The 16,907-nt window shown below is 46.8% G+C and overlaps 1 pseudogene; it reads left to right on the top strand.

Moving 5' to 3' along the window:
* The first annotated feature begins 484 nt into the window (after nucleotides 1–484).
* Nucleotides 485–1,312, top strand: LOC138796657 (vesicle-associated membrane protein-associated protein B-like; annotated as a pseudogene).
* The last annotated feature ends 15,595 nt before the right edge of the window (nucleotides 1,313–16,907 follow it).

Raw genomic sequence — 16,907 nt, forward strand, 5'->3', positions numbered from 1 at the left:
ATGTTGTCATCTGACTGGGCCCTTGGGTCATAAGTTAGACTCTCACCAGGGCCAGACTGGGACTTAAAATCAGCCCTGGCAAAGAAGCCCCAGCAGCCCACATACCATGGATAGGGGTGACTATACTATACAATTTTCAGTGCATGATAATACTATATCTCTAAATAACTGTCATAGCTACCAAATAACCCAGTATACAGGAAGCAAATATCACCATCCATGTTACTGCCAAACTGTTACCGAGCAAACTCAGAATATAGAGATACTACTTGTATACAAGTAACTATATCTCCACACCATGAGCACTGCCAATACATAGTAACTAACACCACTATACAGTCACTGAATAATATCCACTATATAAAGACCAATACTGTCCCTAAGCCGTGGCCGTATAGAGGTAGATCCTGCAGACTTATAACTATACTGTAGCTCAGCGACTTACAGGGGGCGGCTTCTCTGTAAGAACTGCAAGTGGGCTGCATCACCAGCTCCTGCACTGCTCACTGCACAGGCCCCGAGCACCCCCTGACCGCTGCATGCACTGCCCCTTCCCGGAGAGCACACCGGAGGAGACATGGCCAAATCCGAGCAGGTCCTCGTCCTGGAGCCTCAGCACAAGCTCAAGTTTAAAGGTCCATTCACAGATGTAGTTACAACAAACCTGAAACTAATGAACCCCACAGATAAAAATGTTTGTTTCAAAGTGAAGACCACGGCGCCTCGCCGGTACTGTGTGCGACCTAACAGTGGGGTCATCGACGCCGGCTCCTCCATCAATGTATCTGTTATGCTCCAACCCTTTGACTATGATCCCAATGAGAAAAGCAAGCATAAGTTCATGGTCCAGTCCATGTACGCACCGCCAGACACCTCCGACATGGAAGCCGTGTGGAAAGAAGCTAAGCCAGAGGAACTGATGGACTCAAAACTCCGGTGCCTGTTTGAGCTGCATTCTGAGAACAATAAGCCCCATGAAGGTGAAGCAAACAAGGTCCTCTCTAGCAGTGTAACAAAGACAGAATCGACCTCCATGTTCAAATCCATAAGTTCTAGTCTGGACGACTCCGAGCAGAAGAAGCTATCAGAAGACAACAAGCGACTGCAGGCAGAACTGCAGAGACTACGGGAGGACTACAAACAGCTGAAGGAGGAAGATGGCTTCCAGCAACCCTGCGTCTTCATCCTCTAGCCTTGTAAAAGACAAAGGCTTAAACCCACGGATACTCGCCCTGGCAGCCTTGGTTTTCATTATCGGTGTAATCATAGGGAAAGTGGCCTTGTAGACGACACATGCTTTTAAAGGAATCGAGGAAAAATTACAAAATCATACTGTCGATGGTTTAGCCATATTAAAGAAAATTTAATTTATTCATAACGAGAGCGAGAAAAAAAAAAAAAAAAGTACAACATTACACAGGTCCTGCCTTTAAGTTCCTACCCCCTCTCCACCTCCCCTGCTCAACTTCTAACATTTTTGCTTCTAGGATCAGATCAATTGTACAGAATGATTCATTAGCAAAGATCATTATTGATTAAATAACAGAAAATGTCAAAAAAAAAAAAAAAAGAACTGCAAGTGATGTTTTTCACTGTCAAAATTGTTCGCTTTTCCTTTTCTTCTCAATCTGGCTCCAACCGTCATGAAGACGGCACCAGCCATGACTCATATCCACAGGATCTGCCAAACAGACATTTTAGGCTCCTTGCTCCACAATCATCCTCATCTCTATACAAAGCCCTAATGTATTGCCCCATACAGTAACAGTGCTCCCTCTGTGTCCCCATATGATAAACAAGCCTCCTCTGTGCCCCCATGCAGTGCCACTATAGTAAGATGATGGGGCCGTAGATTTACGTAGTGTGAACATAGCCTTACACTGTATCACATATCTGAAGGCTACTAATGAAAGGTAGTGGATTTAGTTTCTGTGTTGTAGTCTTTCTTTTTTCAAACTTTTTCATTATTACCACAAACCCCTCCCATACAGTGCTAGCACAACCGCTAACAGGTGAAAAAGTATGCGTATATCCTCTCACATATACGTGACATGTATATATACACACGGTACACACATTTACATCCATACTACACACACATATACACATGACTGGATACTGCACAATAAGCACACTACACACACACACACACACAAGACTATGCATATAGCACACATAATACTCCTGATATGCTTAGTACACACACATATACACAATATTATACTTCATACATATGCATACCTCATACACATGCACAAAAGATACACAATACACATAAATACATATGCAAAGTGCATAGGCATTATGTACAAATATTACATCACATACATGCTGCACACACTTACCTATCCCTATAGCAGCCTAGACCAGGGGCGTAGCTAAAGGCTGATGGGCCCTGGTGCAAAATTTTAGCTTGGGGCCCCCCCCCCATCTCCCCCCGATCAGGCAAAGTCATATCTAACGTTATATCCAATTACTCTAATGTGCCACCATGTTCTAATGCCCTGTCACTGCCTCCACCTCATGTACTGCACTACTGCCCTCTATAATTAATGGACTGTACTGTGTCATTGTCTAATCATTGTATTCCAATCTTTGACTCTACAGCTGAAAAACTACAACTCTCATCATCAACTGCCAGTTGGAAACGATGGGGGTTGTAGTGCTGCAACCCGAAGAGCCACATGCTGCAAAACTACAACTCCCATTATAAACTGTCAGCAGGGCACGATGAAGTTTGAACTTCTGCAACCTGGAGAAGTCACCTGATATCACCTGCAGTCCTATGTAACACCACAGATAACAGTGATATCCCTCTGAGTACAGATAATGTAGTAGTCACCTGCAGTCCTATGTAACACCACAGATAACACAGTGATATCTCTGAGTACAGATAATGTAGTAGTCACCTGCAGTCCTATGTAACACCACAGATAACGCAGTGATATCTCAGAGTACAGATAATGTAGTAGATGTCACCTGCAGTCCTATGTAACACCACAGATAACACAGTGATATCTCTGAGTACAGATCATGTAGTAGATGTCCTCTGCAGTCCTATGTAACACCACAGATAACACAGTGATATCTCTGAGTACAGATCATGTAGATGTCACCTGCAGTCCTATGTAACACCACAGATAACACAGTGATATCTCTGAGTACAGATAATGTAGTAGTCATCTGCAGTCCTATGTAACACCACAGATAACGCAGTGATATCTCTGAGTACAGATAATGTAGTAGATGTCCCCTGCAGTCCTATGTAACACCACAGATAACACAGTGATATCTCTGAGTACAGATCATGTAGTAGATGTCCCCTGCAGTCCTATGTAACACCACAGATAACACAGTGATATCTCTGAGTACAGATAATGTAGTAGTCACCTGCAGTCCTATGTAACACCACAGATAACACAGTGATATCTCTGAGTACAGATAATGTAGATGCAGCACAAGCTGGAGCTCAACGCGGTAAAGATACGGCCATAGGACATAGCTTGGGCCGCCAAGGCAGATGTCTGGAGGAGGGGGCGCTGGTACTTGCTGTCATCTGATTAGGTAAGAGGCCCAATCAGATGACAGCATGTGCCAGCGGGCGCAGCGGGACAGATTAGCGCAGTGCTTCCCAACCTTTTCCACCTCGGGGCGCCCCTACTAAATGATGTTCTACAAAATAAGAAAACCGTCATACAGTGACTCACAGGTGATGTCTTCTTTGATCTGAGGCGTCACTTTCCCTTTTCCTCTCCATCCGGCCCAGACCTCCATGATGATTCCTTCCAGATACGTTTCATCCCCTTAGAACCTGCGAGACAAACAATTTAGGCTCCGCACATTTCTAGCAGCTTCCTTTCCTTTCTCCCCCCTGTAGGCTCCCATAGTAACTGCGCTGTGTGGTGTAATGTGCAGTAAAGTGAGTAGGAATGTGGGATGCCCCCTGTATGTAGGATCCCCTGCTGTGCCCCCATGAGCTAAAAATGCCCCCAGAGGTGCCCCCATACAATAATAATGCCCCCAGAGGTGCCCTCATGAGCTAATAGTGCCCCCAGAGGTGCCCCCATATACTAATAATGCCCCCAGAGGTGCCCTCATGAGCTAATAATGCCCCCAGAGGTGCCCCCATCAACTAATAATGCCCCCAGAGGTGCCCCCCATATACTAATACTGCCCCCAGAGGTGCCCCCATACACTAATAATGCCCCCAGAGGTGCCCCCATGAGCTAATAATGCCCCCAGAGGTGGCCCCCATGAACTAATAACGCCCACAGAGTTGCCCCCATGAACTAATAATGCCCCCAGAGGTGCCCCCATACAATAATAATGCCCCCAGAGGTGCCCCCATATACTAATAATGCCCCCAGAGGTGCCCCCATATACTAATAATGCCCCCAGAGGTGCCCCCAAGAACTAATAATGCCCCCAGAGGTGCCCCCATGAACTAATAATGCCCCCAGAGGTGCCCCCATACAATAATAATGCCCCCAGAGGTGCCCCCAAGAACTAATAATGCCCCCAGAGGTGCCCCCATATACTAATAATGCCCCCAGAGGTGCCCCTAAAAAAACAAACATCCTACTCACCTAATCGGCGCTGTGCAGGCAGCAGCTCTCCTCCTCCTCTTCTGGCTCCATCTTGCGAGCCGCAGGGACGGGACTTCCGGCAGGCGTGATGACGTCACATCCTCACGCCTGCCGGAGAGGTCACGTCCCGGCCTCCCATAGGCTGCTGGTATGAAGTGCCGCGGCCTATGGGAGAGAATACAGGAGGAGGACGCTGACAGGTCCTTCTGTATTCTGATCGCTTTAATGTTCCGCCCGCTCACTGTGCGGGCGGAACATCAAAGCGATCTGTGCATCCCGAGAAGCTGCGCGGCCGCAGCTTCTCGAAATGTTTAAAGTGACACTGTCACAAGTGGCAAGGGGGGGCCGTGCGGGCCCCCCTAGTGTAGGGGCCCGGTCGCCATGGCGACCCCTATAGCTACGCCACTGGCCTAGACATAGATTTAGACTACCAATCCATGTAACCCTGGAGGGCAGCTAGAGGGGTGAGCAGGGACAGCCTCCCCTGTGTGTCCTGTTCTCTGTCTGCAGACTGCCCCTCTCTCATCTCTGTTCCTCCGACTGCTCAGCAATGTCAGCAGCAAATCACAGTTACCAAGCCCTGACTGCTGGGAAGAAGCACGGGGCAGCACACACATGACATGGGGAAAACTGATCTCCCTGCTGCAGCCCTCAAACCTTATCTCCCCCACCTCTTCACCCTCCGCCCTCAAACATACCCCTCCCATAATAATACGCTTTACACCTGTTTCTTTGGAAAAATATGGCCACAGCAGCCAATGTTTACTAACATAAATAACATGAAACATATAAATCAATCCAATATAAACATTTATTGTACATATCAGATAACTGGGGCTGTGTGATGAGCTCTGCCTCAAAACGCCCCATAAAAAGATTGGCAAAACTGGGGGAGAACCGAGAGCCCATCGCACAGCCCTTTACTTGACGAAAAATATCTTCAAACGAAAAAACGTTGTGTTCAAGAATAAACCGCATTACTTGTAAAATAAATGTGGATTGTGATAAAGGTAAAGAAGAATCATTAGTAAGATAATAATGTGCAGATTTTAAACCTAATTCAATATCAATATTAGAATAAAGTGCTCCTACATCTAAAGATATAAACGAAAAATTAGAAGGTAAAGAAAGAGATTGCAACTCTATAATCAATTGTGAAGAATCTTTAAGAAAAGACGGTAATTTCCAGACGTATTTTTGAAGAAATAAATCAATATAATGGGAGAGATTTGATGTAAGAGATCCCACCCCCGAAATGATAGGTCTCCCAGGTGGTTTCTTTTCACATTTGTGCACCTTAGGTAAGTAATAAAAATAAGAAAAATTAGTGTTAATAACGGATAAAAAATCTTTTTCATTTTTATTCAAAATCCCTTCATTAATCGCTTCCTGTATTAGGGTATTGTAAGCAATAGTGTATTCGTGATTGGGATTAGTATCAAGCTTAAAGGGGTTGTCCGGCGAAAAAAAATTATTCACAGAATAACACACATTACAAAGTTATACAACTTTGTAATGTATGTTATGTCTGTGAATGGCCCCCTTCCCCGTGTCCCACCACCCCCACCCGTGTACCCGGAAGTGTGGTGCGCTATACATTACCTGTCGCGTGCCGACCACGGTCTCCGATCGTCAGCAGTGACGTCTTCTTCGGGAGCTTGGCGGATCTTCCCGAGTGCCGGCCGCCCTCTGCAGCGTCATCCGAAGCTCAGCCGCGATTGGCTGAGCATAACTGTGCTCAGCCAATCGCGGCTGAGCAGCTGATGACGTGGCCGCGTCATCAGCCGCTCAGCCGCGATTGGCTGAGCACAGTTATGCTCAGCCAATCGCGGCTGAGCTTCGGATGACGCTGCAGAGGGTGGCCGGCACTCGGGAAGATCCGCCAAGCTCCCGAAGAAGACGTCACTGCTGACGATCGGAGACCGTGGACGACACGACATGCGGTGAGTATAATGCACCACACTTCCGGGTCTAGCGTGGGTGGGGGGAAACACAGGGAAGGGGGCCATTCACAGACATAACATACATTACAAAGTTGTATAACTTTGTAATGTGTGTTATTCTGTGAATAATTTTTTTTCGCCGGACAACCCCTTTAATATAGTATTTTGTGTCAGAAAGCATTCTATAAGCTTCCTCCAAATAATCACTCCTGTTTAGAAGAACTGTGCCCCCTCCCTTGTCCGCCGGACGTATTATTATTTGTGTGTTAGATCTAAGAGATTTTAAAGCGTTCCTTTCCCCTTTTGTTAAATTATCTTTGTGACCATTGTTAAAAACAATACTATTAATGTCTCGTAGTTCATTAAGTACTAGAGATTGAAAGGTTTCAATAAAATGACCTTTACTATGTACTGGATAAAAATTAGATCTATTCTTAACCAAAACTTTCGAATAAACTCATTTATATCCAAAAAGATTTTAAAATTGTCGGGAAATGAAACAGGACAATATGAAAGACCTTTACTAAGCAAACTAATTTCATTCTCATTTAAAATATGTGTAGATAAATTAAATAGTTTTACAGTTTGTGATGTGTTTGTGGTAGGTGGTGTTAGCAGAGGTCTATTTTTCCTTTTTTGTCCTTTTTGTCTAATCCCTCCTCTGCAGCCTCTAGGTATGTTTTTCTTTTTCCTTTTCCTTCTGACTGGGGGGATAATGTTGGTTTCGGAATTTTCTGAAAATATTTTAATATGTTCCGTGTGCTGGTGTTCGAAATCTGTGGAGCATGCGTTGCAGCCTCCACTATTGCAGGTCGGGAGTCTAAAAAAATAGATGTATCAGATGAATTAGCAGAACTCAATTAATTTCTGTAACATTACCCCTATCAAAACTTCGAGAGGATAATGTAACTGGATTCTGTGAAGGTGTACCGTATATAGAAAAGTCAAAAACTGTATCAACCTCGGATATCGTATCCGAGTCAGACATAAAAGAATTGGTCAATACATCAGAGTTGGAAATAGGTATATCTGACAACAAGGTTCTAACGGGAGATGTAGGCAAATTGATGTGTGAATAGTCTCCAACTAATTCACTGTGAACAGGAGCACTAGGGGGCACTGCAGTAGTAGTAGTGGAGGTTCCGGATACAGATACTTGTTCTTGAGAGGTAGAAGTGTGCATATTATTATCACGTATAGTGCGCGGTCTGCTAGAATTAAAAAATGTGCGACCAGTGGGATGTGAATAGGCACTATGGGCAGGTTTGCGTTTCCCTGAATCTACAAGTGGTTTAAATGTGGACTTGTGAGCATGGGTGTGTCTCACAGAAGGGCGTCTGCCTGGATGTTGCAGGCGGCCGACTGTGGGAGTAGCATTACTCACAGTGTGGCCCTCGGTGTTATAAGCTTGTTTTTTGGGCCATTTTCTAACCTGTTTGGTATGTAGTCTTCTTTATCACAATTGAATTTAGACACTTTTTTATTTATAATATCAACCTCCAAAGAATTAAGTCTATCAAAGGTGGATTTATCTATTTGGTTGCTAAACGTAACAACTTAGCCAATATGGCTCTTATAGATGCTAAAGTAGTGATAGCTGAACTAGTTCCCTTCCGTCATTTTGCCGAATATAGGAAGTTAGATAAATCCACCTTTGATAGACTTAATTCTTTGGAGGTTGATATTATAAATAAAAAAGTGTCTAAATTCAATCGTGATAAAGAAGACTACCTTACCAAACAGGTTAGAAAATGGCCCAAAAAACAAGCTTATAACACCGAGGGCCACACTGTGAGTAATGCTACTCCCACAGTCGGCCGCCTGCAACATCCAGGCAGACGCCCTTCTGTGAGACACACCCATGCTCACAAGTCCACATTTAAACCACTTGTAGATTCAGGGAAACGCAAACCTGCCCATAGTGCCTATTCACATCCCACTGGTCGCACATTTTTTAATTCTAGCAGACCGCGCACTATACGTGATAATAATATGCACACTTCTACCTCTCAAGAACAAGTATCTGTATCCGGAACCTCCACTACTACTACTGCAGTGCCCCCTAGTGCTCCTGTTCACAGTGAATTAGTTGGAGACTATTCACACATCAATTTGCCTACATCTCCCGTTAGAACCTTGTTGTCAGATATACCTATTTCCAACTCTGATGTATTGACCAATTCTTTTATGTCTGACTCGGATACGATATCCGAGGTTGATACAGTTTTTGACTTTTCTATATACGGTACACCTTCACAGAATCCAGTTACATTATCCTCTCGAAGTTTTGATAGGGGTAATGTTACAGAAATTAATTGAGTTCTGCTAATTCATCTGATACATCTATTTTTTTAGACTCCCGACCTGCAATAGTGGAGGCTGCAACGCATGCTCCACAGATTTCGAACACCAGCACACGGAACATATTAAAATATTTTCAGAAAATTCCGAAACCAACATTATCCCCCCAGTCAGAAGGAAAAGGAAAAAGAAAAACATACCTAGAGGCTGCAGAGGAGGGATTAGACAAAAAGGACAAAAAAGGAAAAATAGACCTCTGCTAACACCACCTACCACAAACACATCACAAACTGTAAAACTATTTAATTTATCTACACATATTTTAAATGAGAATGAAATTAGTTTGCTTAGTAAAGGTCTTTCATATTGTCCTGTTTCATTTCCCGACAATTTTAAAATCTTTTTGGATATAAATGAGTTTATTCGAAAGTTAACCCTTAAGCGTCATTTCAAACTGAAAGAATATGATAGTCGTTGTCCTGCCCCCACTAACAGCAATGCTGAAATTTCATCTGATATATACCATCATGTTCCGGTTAAGAATAGATCTAGTTTTTATCCAGTACATAGTAAAGGTCATTTTATTGAAACCTTTCAATCTCTAGTACTCATTGAATTACGAGACATTAATAGAATTGTTTTTAACAATGGTCACAAAGATAATTTAACAAAAGGGGAAAAGAACGCTTTAAAATCTCTTAGATCTAACACACAAATAATAATACGTCCGGCGGACAAGGGAGGGGGCACAGTTCTTCTAAACAGGAGTGATTATTTGGAGGAAGCTTATAGAATGCTTTCTGACACGGAATACTATATTAAGCTTGATACTAATCCCAATCACGAATACACTATTGCTTACAATACCCTAATACAGGAAGCGATTAATGAAGGGATTTTGAATAAAAATGAAAAAGATTTTTTATCCGTTATTAACACTAATTTTTCTTATTTTTATTACTTACCTAAAGTGCACAAATGTGAAAAGAAACCACCTGGGAGACCTATCATTTCGGGGGTGGGATCTCTTACATCAAATCTCTCCCATTATATTGATTTATTTCTTCAAAAATACGTTTGGGAATTACCGTCTTTTCTTAAAGATTTTTCACAATTGATTATAGAGTTGCAATCTCTTTCTTTACCTTCTAATTTTTCGTTTATATCTTTAGATGTAGGAGCACTTTATTCTAATATTGATATTGAATTAGGTTTAAAATCTGCACATTATTATCTTACTAATGATTCTTCTTTACCTTTATCACAATCCACATTTATTCTACAAGTAATGCGGTTTATTCTTGAACACAACGTTTTTTCGTTTGAAGATGATATTTTTCGTCAAGTAAAGGGCTGTGCGATGGGCTCTCGGTTCTCCCCCAGTTTTGCCAATCTTTTTATGGGGCATTTTGAGGCAGAGCTCATCACACAGCCCCAGTTATCTGATATGTACAATAAATTTGTGTTTTTTTATCGTCGTTTTATCGATGATATTTTTATGGTGTGGACGGGGACCAAGGATGATGCGTTTTTATTTGTGCACCTTTTAAATCAGAATGAATGGGGCATCAAATTTACCCTTAATTATGGTGATACTAGTTTAGAGTTTCTAGACCTTTTAATCAGGAAAGATACCCATTCTAATAGCATCATTACATCTACTTTTTTAAAAAAGGTAGATGTTAACAGCTTCTTGGATTATAATAGTTGTCATCTCCCAAATTGGTTAAAAAATGTGCCATACGGACAATACCAGCGTATTAGAAAAAATTGTACTTTGGATACGGACTATCATGAACAATCTAATATCTTATATGACCGCTTTACCAATAAAGGTTATCCCAAACGGTTACTATCTAGTGCTTACAGTAAAAATAAAAGCACCACACAAAAGAAAATTTTAGAGAAGATAATAATAAGCAAAAACACCTTAATTCTTCTGAAAACCACAATAAATTTGGTATCTCTATGATTACTGAATATAATTGTGGTACACAAGAAATTAAAAAGGTCTTAACGAAACATTGGGGAATTATTTTAAGTGACCCCATTTTAAAATCGCTTCTTCCCAAACAACCCACTGTCATTTTTCGTCAAACTAAAACTCTACGCAGCCACCTAGCGCCTAGTAAACTTCGTAAAATTACTATAGATATGAGTAATAGTAATATAAATAATAAGAATAAAATTAGGTCTGTGGGCACCGTACGCTGTAATACAGCGAGGTGCTTATGTTGCAATTGGATAACGGAGGTTCCGGTACCAATTTTTACCTCTTTAGTAACTAATGAAATATTTTATGTCCATGATAGCTACTCCTGTTCATCACAATATGTTATTTATCTTTTAGAATGCCCATGTCGCTTACAATATGTGGGCCGCACCGTTCAGACGGTGCGGTGCCGCATGAATAAGCATCGAGCTAATATTAGAAACTCTTTTTTATTACATAGTGTCTCTAGACATTATTTTCTTAAACATAATTCTGATCCCAGCAGTCTGAGACCAGACAATAAGCACACCCGGGAAAGTTCCCCAAAGCCGCAAAAGATCGTACCGGATGTCCCTGACCAGTTCACGAAAGGGGCGAAGCCCCAAATCGTTACCTCCCAATTGTAGCACCAATACATCCGGCGGCCTATTAAGCCTAGCGAAGCGATGGAAATCGGGGAGGAGCCGATTCCAGACCATGCCGCCCACACCCAGCCAACGCAGCACCGCCTCTGACCTGGAGAATCCCAGCTGCTGCCCGTCCTTGCGATTCGGAAGGAATGCGGGGCAAAAACCCGAACCATCCAACTCTAACGCATCTAGGCAGCAATGAAAAAATCGCAGTGAACTGATATGACGACAAGAAAGACCCATCGTTATGCTGCAACAGGGGCCCCGCCCCATTCCCCCGGAACGCAAGGAAGCGCCCAAGACACCACACCAGACACATAGCTGCACCTCGAACTTCCTTCAAAACCACGTCGCGCCCCCTCCCCGCCTGATCGGTTTTTGACCGGCGCAAACGAAAAACCGCACACCCCTGCTCCAACCATACATCCTCACGTAACAAGCCCCCAGCCCTCTTAGCCGACAGGGACACCAACTCCCCTACCCTCAGGGCCCCAAAAAACGCCCACGAAAAACCCAACCGAAACAACGCAACTTCCAACTCCTACCTACATATCGTGACCAAACCCTCACCAAGTCGTTCCAGCAACCCATACGACACGGGCCTCCTCGTATCCGGACGCACCTTCCCCTTCCGGAACCCCTTCAGGGCCTGGCGGACCATGAAATCCTTCGTGGCATCCCGATGCCCCCGCAGCTTGAAGCCAAAGGCCAGGGCTGCCACAAAATGATTCACCTGGGACACAGACCAGCCCGCCGCAGAAGCACAGCCCAACCAAGACAGCACTGCCAACACCCGATCTGTGTCTGACTGCACTACAACCCATCCCCTTTCCCAATCCGTCCATTCCTCCCAGGCCCAAGAGTACGCCATCCATGTGTTCCTAGCCAGAGAAGCCTATACCAGCTCCCCCGCCGTCCTCAGACCAGCTGCCATAGATGTTTCGGGCAGACAATCCCTTCTGCGGCCACCTCCGGGACCAGCGACCGAAAGCGCTCCCACTGCTGGCGAGAAAGAGAATCGGCCACTGAGTTATCAATCCCTGGCACATGAACCGCCACCACCCATGAGTTGAGAGACAAGCCGCACAACACCAAATGCCGCAGCAGCCGCACCACGGGGGGAGAAGAGGCTGAACCCGAGTTGATCGCCACCATTACTGCCATGTTGTCACAATGGATGCAAATCTTTTTCTCCCGAAACTTATCCCCCCAAACCACCACCGCCACCACTATGGGGAAAAGCTCCAGGAGAGCCAGATTCCGCACAAGCCCTGCCTCGTGCCACTCCTTCGGCCACCCCCCGGCGCACCACTGACCCTGGCAGTAGGCCCCGTAACCAACACTCCCCGCCGCGTCCGTATAGTGCTCCCAATCAAAGCTGTCCACCGCAGGCACCATGACCAATGACCTACCGTTATAGGTCTCCAAAAAGGAGGCCCATACCGCAAGATAATCCTTCAATTCCCTCGTCAGCCTGACAAAGTGGCGAGGCGAACGGCCGCAGTTGCCTCTGCCAAGCGCCTGCAGAACACCCTCCCCATGGGCATTATCCGGCAGGCAAAATTCAATTTGCCTAACAGCGACTGAAGAACCCGCAACTGAACCTTCTTTGCCACCCGAGCCCTTTCCACCTCCCACTTCAACGCCTCCAGTTTGTCCTCAGGCAACCTGCACTCCATCCGGACCGAATCAATAGTGATTCCCAGGAGAACAGTCGCCGGCCCCTCTGTTTTATCCCGAGCCAAAGGTACCCCGAAATGACCTGAAAGCCACTCCATGGTTCCCAGCAGGGTACGACAAATGGGTGACCCGGGAGGACCGATGAACAAGAAATCATCAAGGTAATGGATGACAGATCTCACTTCCGCCAGATCCCGAACCGCCCATTCCAAGAAGGAACTAAAGGCCTCGAAGTAGGCACACGACAAAGAGCAGCTCATGGGGAGGCACCGGTCAATAAAGAACGAGCCCTCCCAATAGCAACCCAACAACCGCATGCTTGCCGGATGCACTGGGAGAAGGCGAAAAGTGGACTCAATGTCCGTCTTCGCCATCAAAGAACCCTGTTCGTACGAGTGCACCCATGCCACTGCAGCATCAAAAGATGTGTACACAACTGAGTAGATCTCCATGTCAATGACGTCGTTGACCAACAAGCCATGCGGATGCGACAGGTGATGGATGAGCCGAAACTTATTCGGCTCTTTCTTAGGGACAACCCCCAAAGGGGACACCACCAGGTCCTAAATTGCTCGTCATACCGGAGCCACGACTGTCCACCGTAGACCCGGTATGCCTCTCCGATGGAGTCCAAGTAACAAAAAAGGCCCGAACAATTTTCGGGCGCCTTCTTGCCGATGACACTGGCCAAGATGGCGAATGCCTGCAGCCAGTTAGTGAATGTTTGCGGAATGAGGCACCACCGGCGCTTCTCCTCCTCCTCTTTTTTTGGCTCAAAGCGTTTTCCTTTGTCTAAATTGAACTTTTTGAGTGGGAGCAGGGAGAAAATCTCCACATACTCGTCCCACCAGATCCGTTCCCTCACCTCCTGTTTTAAATGAGCCCCCAGGGGCCCCTCAAGACATACATATACTTCCCCACGAGCCCGATCATCGATCCGCACCTAATCCACTTCCTTTTCTTTGTCCGTCTGCACCGCCACGCTCGTGACCCCTACCCCTACAGCTCCTGACACCGGCGCCGTGGGCGCTGTGCCAACCCAAGCCGCCAACGGAGACGGAGCCTTCCCAACACCGGCTGCACCCCCGCCACCAACAACTGCAAACCTTCCAAGAACTCCTGCCAGCCAGCACCCGGACCTCCCGCAGGCCCACCAATCCCCCCTACAGGAGCGCTTAACCCCCCCATCTCCCCCAACCCCCCTGGAAACCCCACTAGGCCCAGACAAGGATGACAACACAGAGACATACTCACCGGGCTGCCCGGGTGCTGTGGGCCCAACAGCCGAAGGGTCCAGGTCCATACGACGAGCCGCATCCTGGGGAGCAGCGCCCGAATCATCTACCCTACGCTGCAGGGGGACCGGTCTCTCGTTGGAGGCAGGATCGGAGCCCAGGGATGCAGAGGCAGGAGCCCGCAGGCTCCCCCCCGCCGAGGCACCGATACTAGGCCGGGACACTGAAGACTGCATGGGATTACTGGGACGGCTGCCCCTGATGACATCATCCACGCTGCGCCCGGCCGCCGGCTGCGACTGGCGCAAAGACCTACGTGACCGCTGCTGACGTCTGCAAGGACTGGCCGACACCCCGGCCGGAACATCGCCGGGGGAGCCGGCCGCTACAGGAAACATCCATTGACTGGATGCAGGGAGGGGGCCCGGGGCCCCGGACCGGCTCCTACCCCGATCCGCTGAGCCCAGCTGTGATCCCGGATTCCTCTCAGCTGAGGCTGTAGGAAGGGGAATCCAGCCTAGAGGGTCCCCGGGGGGGCTCCAACGCCGTCGCCGGGCCCGAGGAGAGGAGCCAGAGCTGAGTCTAGTGGGCGGCCGAGCCCGCCGTGAACTGCGCTGCCGCTGAGGGAGGGGAGCAGGCGCCGCAGCTGCCGGGAACAGCTCCACAGATGAGCCCACCGATCTTGGAGAAGCCTCCCATGACATCCCTGGGCCGTCCAACCCAGGAGAGAGGCCCGAAGCAGGAGCCGCAGCCGGGATCTCTAGTATAGAATGTACCTGGCTGTCCAGCCAGGCCCGATCCTTCACCGGTGCAGCCGCATCTCTAAGCTGCCGAAGCAGTTCTTTCACCACAAGCGCCATCTGGTAAGTCTCTTAAGTCTTTTATATCCCTCTCCCCTGTTCTCCACCCCCCAGTTCCTCTTCCCGCCTTGCTAACCCCTGCCCCACTCTTTAACCCCTTCCCGACAGTTTCCCTGTCATGCCGGCCTCCCTTCAACTGCGTCTACGTCCGGCCTCTCTGGAGAGGAGGGGGCTGGAGGCTGAGGTTACACAGGAGGGAGTCAATGGCAGTCAGCTATGGTGCAGCACTGTGGAGAAACTACATCAATCCCACTCTGCAGGGGCCCGTGGCTGCTGGGCCTAACCCTGCAATAGGACACACATAGAGGAGATTACAGCAGGAGGTGCCCAGCAGAAGATAGCCTGATACTCCAGGGGCCACTCTCCTACAGCTCAGCTCCCTGCACACTGCTCTGCACACTGCTCCTCTCCAGCTGACATACAGACAGCCCATCCTCTACAGTATATGGCAGAACGCTGTGCAGAGCAATCTGACATTAACCCAAATACAGTGTATGTACCCTGGCTGCACAGTGCAGAGTATCATATACTCTGACTGCACAGTGCAGAGTATCATACCCTGGCTGCACAGTGCAGAGTATCATACCCTGGCTGCACAGTGCAGAGTATCATATACCCTGGCTGCACAGTGCAGAGTATCATATATACCCTGGCTGCACAGTGCAGAGTATCATATATACCCTGGCTGCACAGTGCAGAGTATCATATATACCCTGGCTGCACAGTGCAGAGTATCATATACCCTGGCTGCACAGTGCAGAGTATCATATATACCCTGGCTGCACAGTGCAGAGTATCATATATACCCTGGCTGCACAGTGCAGAGTATCATATATACCCTGGCTGCACAGTGCAGAGTATCATATACTCTGGCTGCACAGTGCAGAGTATCATATATACCCTGGCTGCACAGTGCAGAGTATCATATACCCTGGCTGCACAGTGCAGAGTATCATATATACCCTGGCTACTGCACAGTGCAGAGTATCATATATACCCTGGCTACTGCACAGTGCAGAGTATCATATATACCCTGGCTGCACAGTGCAGAGTATCATGTTAGGGTGAGACTTAGAATAAAAGTCTCTCAGCTATACCTGAGTCTTGCCAAATTGGTAAAGTAGTATGGCAGCTGCAGTCTGCCGCGAGTATCAATCAAACACATGATGTCGAGCCAGTGTTCAAGCTGATTCTGTTTATTATGGGCACAACCCTTAGTTAATATCTTAACAAGAAAGTTTCAAAATGGAGGAGGAGGAATAAGGAGGAGGAGTGGGAGGAAAAAGGAGGATGACGCAGGTGTGTTCATACATATTACATAAGAAGTCACTGTACTGCCCCCCCCCCCATCCTCCCTAGTCTTTATCTATTGGCAAAGACCCCCGAGCCGAGACCTTGGATTACAGCAAACAGTCTAAAACAACAAATTCCAATACAGTAACAGAGCGGGAGGGGCCTTTTAAGAATATAACATACATAATGGACTCTCAACTCCACATTTCCCCCCATTTGAACCCACATCTACCTCCCCTTCACCCCCATTGTCCATTCTTTATAGTTCTTTGCCAGACTCCGCAAGGCACAACGGTTGAGGGAGGTGCAAGGGTTCAATCAGTCCTTTATACTGTTGAGAGAGTCCTTGTCCTGGACCTCCATCGTGTATTATATCCTTGTCCTGGA

The sequence above is a fragment of the Dendropsophus ebraccatus genome, chromosome 7 (assembly GCF_027789765.1).
Source record: "Dendropsophus ebraccatus isolate aDenEbr1 chromosome 7, aDenEbr1.pat, whole genome shotgun sequence".
Taxonomy (NCBI): Eukaryota; Metazoa; Chordata; class Amphibia; order Anura; family Hylidae; genus Dendropsophus; species Dendropsophus ebraccatus.